This window comes from Cygnus atratus, chromosome 17 (assembly GCF_013377495.2).
Source record: "Cygnus atratus isolate AKBS03 ecotype Queensland, Australia chromosome 17, CAtr_DNAZoo_HiC_assembly, whole genome shotgun sequence".
Classification (NCBI taxonomy): Eukaryota; Metazoa; Chordata; class Aves; order Anseriformes; family Anatidae; genus Cygnus; species Cygnus atratus.
This window is the reverse complement of record NC_066378.1, coordinates 15,593,131-15,601,450: the sequence shown is the minus strand read 5'-3', so window position 1 is coordinate 15,601,450 and position 8,320 is coordinate 15,593,131. Positions and strand designations below refer to the sequence as shown.

Genomic DNA, 8,320 nt, shown 5'->3' with positions numbered 1-8,320 from the left:
CAACAACGGGGTGGCTGTGCAGCGCCGAGGCGACCGCGCGGCAGCGCAGCACTACAGTTCCCAGCACGCCTCGGGACGGAGCAGCCCACCGGACCCGGCGGGGACTCCGGAACGCCGCCCCCACCGTGCTGCTCCCTGCCTCTCCTCTCCGTGCTCTCCCTCCCTCCCAGGCCCCTTTTCGCCCAAGCTCGCCACCGCCAGACCCCACGGCCCCGCGGAGCACGGATCCGGCACGGCGTGGCGCGCCCCCCGCCCCGCACAAGGGCCATTGCCCCAGGAACCGCCGACCGTGCAGCGCCCCGATCGCCCGCCGCCTCGCCCCACGCGCTGTCCCGGGGCGGCCCCGACCACCAAACTCGTTGTGGTGTCGCGTCCCGTCCCGAGCCGAGGCGACGCAGCTTCTCCCTCAGAGCAGGACGCCGCCATTTTGCCGCGGGCAGGGGCAGTAACGAGAAGGCCGGCGGCGCTGGCGTTACCACGCATGCGCGGCGCCGCTCGGCCTTCAGTACCGCTTTTTCGCCAGCAGGTGGCGGCAGAGGGCGCGACGCGGCGGAATTCCGCATGCGTGGCACCGCTCTGCCTGCCATGCGGCTGCTTCCGCCAGCAGGTGACGGCAGACAGTGACGCGCCGCTATTGCGCACGCGTGCCGGCTTTCCGCCGGCTGACTCCGCGCATGCGCGGAACCAGGCAAGGCTTCCCGAACCGTTTCGTCGTTAATGGAAACGGCGGGACCCGCGCGGAAAATCACACGGAAGCGGCAAGAAGAAGCGCCCGGCTCCGCTGTCGCGGAGGAGACGGCCGCCCTTCCTGCCTGTCCCCGAGCCGCTCTCGTCCTGGAAGCCGAGCAGCGAGGCGGAACTACATTTCCCGGCATGCCACGGAAGCCAGCGTGGCCGTCCACCAGCCCGAGGACCACAACTCCCAGCATGCTGCGGGGCAAGACGCTCCCAGCCGCCCACTGCTGTGGACGCCCTGGAGCTAGCCCGGCGTCCCTGTCCTGCGGTCCCCGCCAGCCCCGCCTGGGCTTTTCCTGCCCCGGCCGCCGATCCCGCGGGACCCGGCCTCCCCGACGCCCTCCCCTGCCCTGGGGGTCCTGCCGGGAACCATCCCGCCCCCCTTGCTCCTCCGCAAGCAGCCCTGGTCGCAGTGGCCAACCGCTCCGCCCACGCAGACCGCCCCCCCCCAGCCCGGAGAGCAAAGACAGCGCAGTGCTGACGGCCCCTCCTGCCACGGTCCCCCAGTCTGCAGCCCCCCGCCCCCACCGGCTGCCCCCGAGAGGCCGTCCCCATCCAGCGGCCGACAGACACGGGGCCAAGCCCCCCAGCCCCTGCCCTCTCCGCACCCTTCCTGCTACGGAATCTGCGCCTACAGACACGGCGACGGCCACTTCCCGGGGCTGCAACCATTGAGAGGGGCACAAACCAGAAAGCAAACTTTATTAAACTGCTGTGCAGGACTCCTGGGAGGGGGCCTGTGGTGGGGCTCCCTGACCGGACGTTCTCCCCTTCCCCTGGCAGGCAAGGCATTGAGCAGCATCCGTCTGTCCGTCCATCCCGTGGGGACTGGATGCTGGAAGTGGGCTCCTCACTATTGCTTTTGGTAGTTGTGGAGTAATTGCCTGAAGTAACTAGGCAAATTAAACTAATATTCACCTTTTAAAGAAAACATACAGCATTGAAGAAGCTGGAAGAGTGGAGGGCAGCTGCGCTACCTAAGTGTTCCCTAGGCCTCCAACCTTAGATGCTACCGCACAAGGGGAACTTGGTGTGCTGACTCTAAGGAACAGGACGGAGTGCAGAGTGGAGTGGAGACACCGCGGATAGGCTCTGTGACCAGATGAGGACCCGACTGCTCTTGTGCACACCAAGAGCAGTAAGCTGCATCTTTGCTACCCGGAGCCAACGACCTGACAAAATGCTGTACTCTAGGGAACTTTTGCTCATTCTAGTATCTTTAGAATACCAAAACACACCTCCATCCCAAAAGCTCCCCACCTCCAAGGTGCGACCACCCCTCGCTGAGCATGCACTCTGAACTTCTCGGAGTCTACACCTTTAAATGAAAGCAAGAAAACTTTTCACCAGTCAAAGCTAAGATATGCCTGACTAGAGTCACCCAAGCTCCACCTAAAAGACATAAAATAATGTAAACTGGCTTAAGAGAAAGGGGATGTTAGGCAAGATACCATCACAAAACTGACTTCTGACTTCTGGGATCAGTCAACAGGCTGAGCCTCTTATCCCCCTCCCCCCATTGGGACGCTGTGGGGTAAAATTTGAACACTTGGTTATACCAGGTGTCTCCTTGGAAACTTAGAAATCTCTAGAGTCTTTGTGCCTTTTAACGTGTTAACAGCCACGATGAGTACTTGTGTATTTCATGCGTGCTCGTTTGCTTTTGCCGACAGTGAATTTATCTCTGCCAATCCAAAGAACCTGTGTCCTTGTTGCCGTAATAAATTGCCCTTCATTGCATTGTTCCTAGCCGTGACAGTTCTCATTGAACGTGACTAGAGCGAGGGCGTGCTACATTATTGGTAAACCCATGACCGTAATAGTTCAGTACCCTGAATCCGACCAGACCCGTAACAGTCAGCTACGCCCCTTAATGCGACAGTATTTCATAGGGAGAAACATAAAGCCTAAGATTTCTCATCCCTAAGGCTTTGGGGGGCAGGCAGAGAAGGAACCTGAGACTCTTACTATGTCTTCTGAGAATTGCAGTTTACAGTTAAGTTACTCAGTGTCTTCCGGTCTCACGGGATGAGGCAGAGGTATAATTAATTCCTTCTCCGTCTCGCTGGAAACAGCTTTTCTCCTATCTGTGACAAAGGAGAAAAAAAAAAAAAAGCTTTGATCGTAGGAGTCATTACACAAAGCCACACTCAGTGAATTCACTACTACAGTTAAGATCGTTTTTAATCAAAAACACCTCAGCAGCAATGTTACCACTGCAAACATAGCGCTACACAAAATTCAACTCAAGATAACGGAAACGGCGAGCCAAAGGGACAAATAACATGACCGAAGGCATCTGCAACAACCATCTGGTAGATGGTCCACAGCCCTCAGATTTCATGGTCGTCTTTCCTGCCAAATGAGTTCTGGAAGAACAGAAAAGATACACATTGTACCCACAGAAGCCTTTGGGGAGACTACTGAAAGGAAAACCAAACCAAAAAAGCTAGGAACAGCAAGCGGCTAGTACGTTAGTTTTGTTAACAGAGTAACATTAACATACTAGAAATTTCTACGTTCTTTACCCTCTACCTTGAAAAAGTCACCCAATTCTGTCAGTGTTCACTGTTAGCATTTTTAAAATTTTCACGTGGACATCCGAGAAAAACATTTCAAGTCCCTGTCATCAAGGGAGAAGAGGAGAGAAAAAAAAAAAAAAAAAGAAAAAAAGACGGGGATGGCGGGGGGAAGAAGCGCAGCCATTCCTTTCCTCGGTAACGCGAGCAAAAAGCTCAGGCGCTCGGCAACAACGTGCTTTGAAAGATAAAACACAGAAGAAACTGCACGTTATTTAATCTCAGCTGTAGATTCACGTGTATTTGTACCTGCTCATTTATTCATCTGCCAGTTTATTTTGCTACAGATGCTACAGAACATAGAAACTGCAAGGTTACTACTACCTTTTGTAACCAATAGGATCTTCGGTAGGAATAGCTATCTGTCTGCATACCGAGTTCTGTTGGAAAGAACCCCAACCACTCAATTCCCATTCAACTTTGCCCCCGCCTGCACTTATACAGGTGTTTTATGCTTTCTCTTGCTGTTCAGTACAGGCATTAGGCCTCTTTTATTGCACTCCGTTCAAGCAAAACTCTTTGGACATAATAAATAGATAGACAGATAGATAGATGGACAGGTAGAAAGAAATTTCCTCACAAGTCACAACCACATCTAGCATACTGGAAAGCCCTACAAGCATTTGTCTATTTCTTAAAGCTGAAGCGGGACAAACCTGTAATTGCAGCACATCAGCTGCAGCTCTTCTCATTTTACCCGGTGTGTCACCTTCGCGCAGCAACAAACCCCACAGGGGTCCTAGTGGCAGCTGCTTCTACCCTGGTAAACCAAAGACAAGGAGAAGACTATCATTGCATACATAACTATGACGCACGGAAATGACTCCACAACCATAGGGTTGTAAAGTAGGTATACCTTATTACGGTGCACCGGGTGCACTGGGAATAGCTTCCCTCAAAAAGTACGCAACCTTCTCGGTAGTTTCTCGCAGTTTTATACATAGTACTGTTACATATTACATGAGATCTAATGCATATTCATTTTTTCCCCCAAACAGGCAGACCTCTTCCAAGTGCTCATTTCCATACTCCCCGCCCTTAGCTCCTCCCAGTTGCGCCTGCACAATGTAGCCTGGTGGTCGCGGGCTGGGGTCTTTCAGGCAACGAGGAAGAGGAGGTTAAACTTTTTACTTTCCTGGACTTTGACCTTCTGTTGGACAGTATTTAGGATTTTTTTGCTTATCTTTGCCTTGTTTTCTGCCAACAAATTGTTCATCCTTCCCTTACTGTTGGCCTTGAGCAATATCTTCCTTTTTACATCTGCTTCTCATAAGGTTCCCATCTACATTCCCTGATAATCAGCATATTTTACCATATATGTAGCTAAATATTAATTCAGATAAGTTTTAGCATCTTCCCCGTCTAATTAGCATCTTCCCTGTCTCAACTATGCATGCTTTGCAGTACAGGAGAGTTTAAATTAATATGGAGGTTGATTCTAGCATTTAGTCTTAACGCTAATACTCAATCCCAACTTCTCCCCAGTTTAATAGGACAGAAAAGGCAGCCATCCTGGCTGCATGCCCTCTGGCACACAGTTAAAAAACAAAACAAAACCAAAAAAAACCTCAGGATCTGAGAAGGCAACAGGTGTCCTCAAGGGGCACAGAACAAATAGTGGCATTGTACAAACCAGAAAGGATGCTGTGCAGATTTAAAATACCTGCAGGATCTCAGGAGAGACCTGAGTAGAGCACACCCATCCTTAGTAAGGGGCCGGGGGGGGGGAGGGCAAGTAAAGGAGGGACTAGGAATGCTAAGTAGAGGAGAAAATGAGTGTTGTGGGCCTCAAGAATGTGCAACGAGCGTAAGGAGGGTTCCTCAGAGGATGGGGGGACAAAGGGAGAGCTGCTTACCTCTGAGAAGTCATCCTTGATCTTCGTGCCACAGATGTTTGTCTCATGTAAGAATTAAAGTTGTGTTTTTGCAGTGGAAAATTCCACTAACCTTGCACACTCAAAAGTGATTGTGTAGTTTAGTAGGATAGCTAAGAAAAACAAGACGAGCAGCGTGATATCAGTAAAAACAGAAAATCACAGGCCCTCTAGTCACGAGAGAAGAAGAAAAAAAAAAGGAAAAGGAAAATTTAATGGTTGGTCAAATAAAATTGTAAATATATGGTATACTAATAAGCATTGAGTAGTTTGTGAACCTGTAGTACTCAGCCAATGAGGAAACAGGAGGAATCAAGCATTGGGTAATAGGGAACATAAGGTTATGACACACTTTTGCTGTGTGCTCCTGCTTGCAGGATGCCCATCATTGCAATCACAAAAAAAATGCTACTTCACTGAGATCCTCGCTTGAGCCTGTGTTATTGGCTGCAGATTGTTTCTCATAAATAAGGGGCTCGTCCAGGATTCTCTGGGATTAGCTCATCGGAGGAACCGAGACTGGTTGAGAAGGCAGGATCGGTGAAGAATTAGGAAAGAAAGGAAGGTAGGTACTGGGCAAGTTCTCCAGTTTTGACAACTGACCCAGTAACTCTGTGCACAGACCAAAGAAAGAAATAGTAATTATTGCCTTGGGGGTTGGGTAAGACTCTTGTGTAAAGTGTGATTGAGATGTACTTTTGTACGAAGCAATTGTGAAGTCCCGATCTGTAGTTCTGTAGCTCCACGAGGGGCACAAAGCGAAAGGTAAAAGTGGGGAAGGAAGAGTCTTGGGGAAATCTGGTGTACAGTACTCCCTTGCATGGTAAAGTGCTCGGCAGTACACCCCCATTTTCTAGAACTGGAACATTAGGAGCAGCACATTGACAAGGGCTAGGAAAAATGGGAAATAAGGGTTCCAGAGGACAGGGAGCAGATTCCAGAGCACTAGGGCAGTGCCTACCAACAGTCCTTGAGGAAGAATGATAAGAAATTGGAAAAATAATCCCAAAATTAGAGGAAATGATAAAAAGAAAATGATTAAATACTGTGTATTAATCTGGACAAAGGAACCAATTGAAGGAACAGCAATATTTTGGCCAAAATACGGGTCTGATGAAAATTCGGTGTTTAAATTTATATGAGAACAGTAAGACTCCTTTTTTGGAGGAGGAGTCGAGTTATGCTGCTTGCTGCGTGCAGGGTTAAGTCAATTTTTATTGAAAAATCGTCAGGACCAGGAGAAAGAGGAGTCATAGGGAAGGACGGGCCAATGGGAACCCTTAGATAATTTACCCCCTCCCTATAACCCTAATATTGCACCAGTGGCAGCAGCAGCTGCTCCAAGAAGGCAGCCAGGGACTGCAATTAACACTGTCTCTAGAGAAGGAGTGCACTCTAGGCTCTGGCAAGAATTAGAACAATGTAGAAGAGATACTGAGAATTTCCCCTTCCCTGATACTAAGAGTACTAACGCTCCTATGTATCCACTTAGGGAGTTCACAGTGGAACAACGACAAATAGGTTGTTACCTCTCTGTGTGCCCCCCCTCGCCCAAGCAGAGAGGTTAGGAGTTTTAAGAAGGAAATTAAGTCTTTAATTGAGGTCCCTACAAGACTAGCAGAACAGTTAGATCAGTTTCTAGGGCCTAATTTATAATCCTGGAGGGGAAATGTCAATCTTGAGTATGTTATTCACTGGAGAAAAGGGGGAAATGATTAGGCAGGCAGCTATGCAAGAATAGGAAAGAACCTTTGTTTCATCTGCTCCTTCACCGTCACTCTCTCCCCTGCTCCAGCCTGGGCTCCTTCCTGCGGGGTGCTATCCTTCATGGGCTGCTCCTGCATGGGCTTTTCCATGGATGGCGGCTCTTCAAGAGCTGCTCCAGGTGTGGGTCAGTGTCGCGGGGTCCATCTGTTGGGAGCAGGCTGCTTTAGCTTGGGGCCCTCATGGGTGGCAAGGTGCCCCCCAGATCACCTGCTGAAACACAAAAAGCAGTATAACTTTCCAAGACTTGTTTTGGAGAATTAGAAAGCAGGTATTCTTTATTAACAGTGCTGGGTATGTGGCGGATAATTCCACCAAACACGTACACCTAAGCAAGACAATGAGTACTTATTTATGGTATGGTAACATACATATTCATATGATTTTCCAAGAAAGGGCAGGATTTATGTTAATGGTTTCTCAGAACTAATTATCATATTGTCCCTCGTACTTTCACATGCGCAGTACCCTCTGGTGGTTGCACTTTGGGGTCTTTCTGATGAAGGCTTGTAGTCTTCTTCACCTTGTACTTTTCTCTTTTCCGTTTGTGCATGCTCTGTCATTGTTTACCACTTCAGCAGTTTTGCTTATTTTCAAACTCAGCTAATTCAATTGTTTGAGATCTACTTTGGGCACCGTGTTCCTTCTTTAGCCTTGATTTTGTGCCTAGAACTGAGTCTTATCACGGGAGGCCAATATAACAATTTAACAATTTCAGCAATCCCTTCAGCTTACTGTGTTACATATTTTGTATTTTATACTCATTGTTTCTACCGGCTGCAGCATGGAGGTCTGCTCTGCTGTGGTGCCCATGGGAGGGGACCCATGGGTGCAAGGGGACAGCCTGTTCCACTGTAGGCCTCTCCACAGGCTGCAGGGGAACTTCAACTCTGGCGTCTGGAGCATCTCCTCCCCCTCCTTCTTCACTGACCTTGGTGTCTGCAGGGCTGTTTCTCACTCCTCACTCTCCCAGCTGCTGTTGTGCAGCCTGTTTTGTTTGTTTTTGTTTTTTTCCTTTTCTTGGGTGTGCTCTCACAGAGGCACAAGCAGCATTGCTTATGGCTTGGCTCTGGGCAGTGGTGGGTCCCCCTGGAGCCAGCTGAAACTGGCCCTTACCTAACATGGGGCAGCTGCTGGATTCTTCTCACACAGGCCACCACTGCAGCCCTCCCACTACCTGAACCTTGCCATGTAAACACAATACGCTGGGGCAGCTAGGTCATTGCTCGCCCATAAAGTATCAGGGCTTAAATTAACTAATTAAACCCTAAAGGTGATGGGGGTAGAAGGGACTGGGATAACAGTGCTACTTTTTGGGGACACCAAGTTGAGACTAGGGGATAAAATGATCACTGGGCAACTGTTGTA

At 49.6% G+C, this 8,320-nt stretch overlaps 1 long non-coding RNA gene across 1 annotated transcript; it reads right to left on the bottom strand.

The window, feature by feature from the left end:
- Positions 1 to 1,570: 1,570 nt before the first annotated feature.
- On the bottom strand, positions 1,571 to 7,084 carry LOC118257601 (uncharacterized). Its single transcript, XR_004781636.2, has 3 exons — positions 6,938 to 7,084; positions 3,971 to 4,074; positions 1,571 to 2,822 (listed from the first exon to the last, which is right to left on the bottom strand). It is a non-coding gene; the product is annotated as an uncharacterized LOC118257601 (long non-coding RNA).
- Between the last annotated feature and the right edge of the window lie 1,236 nt (positions 7,085 to 8,320).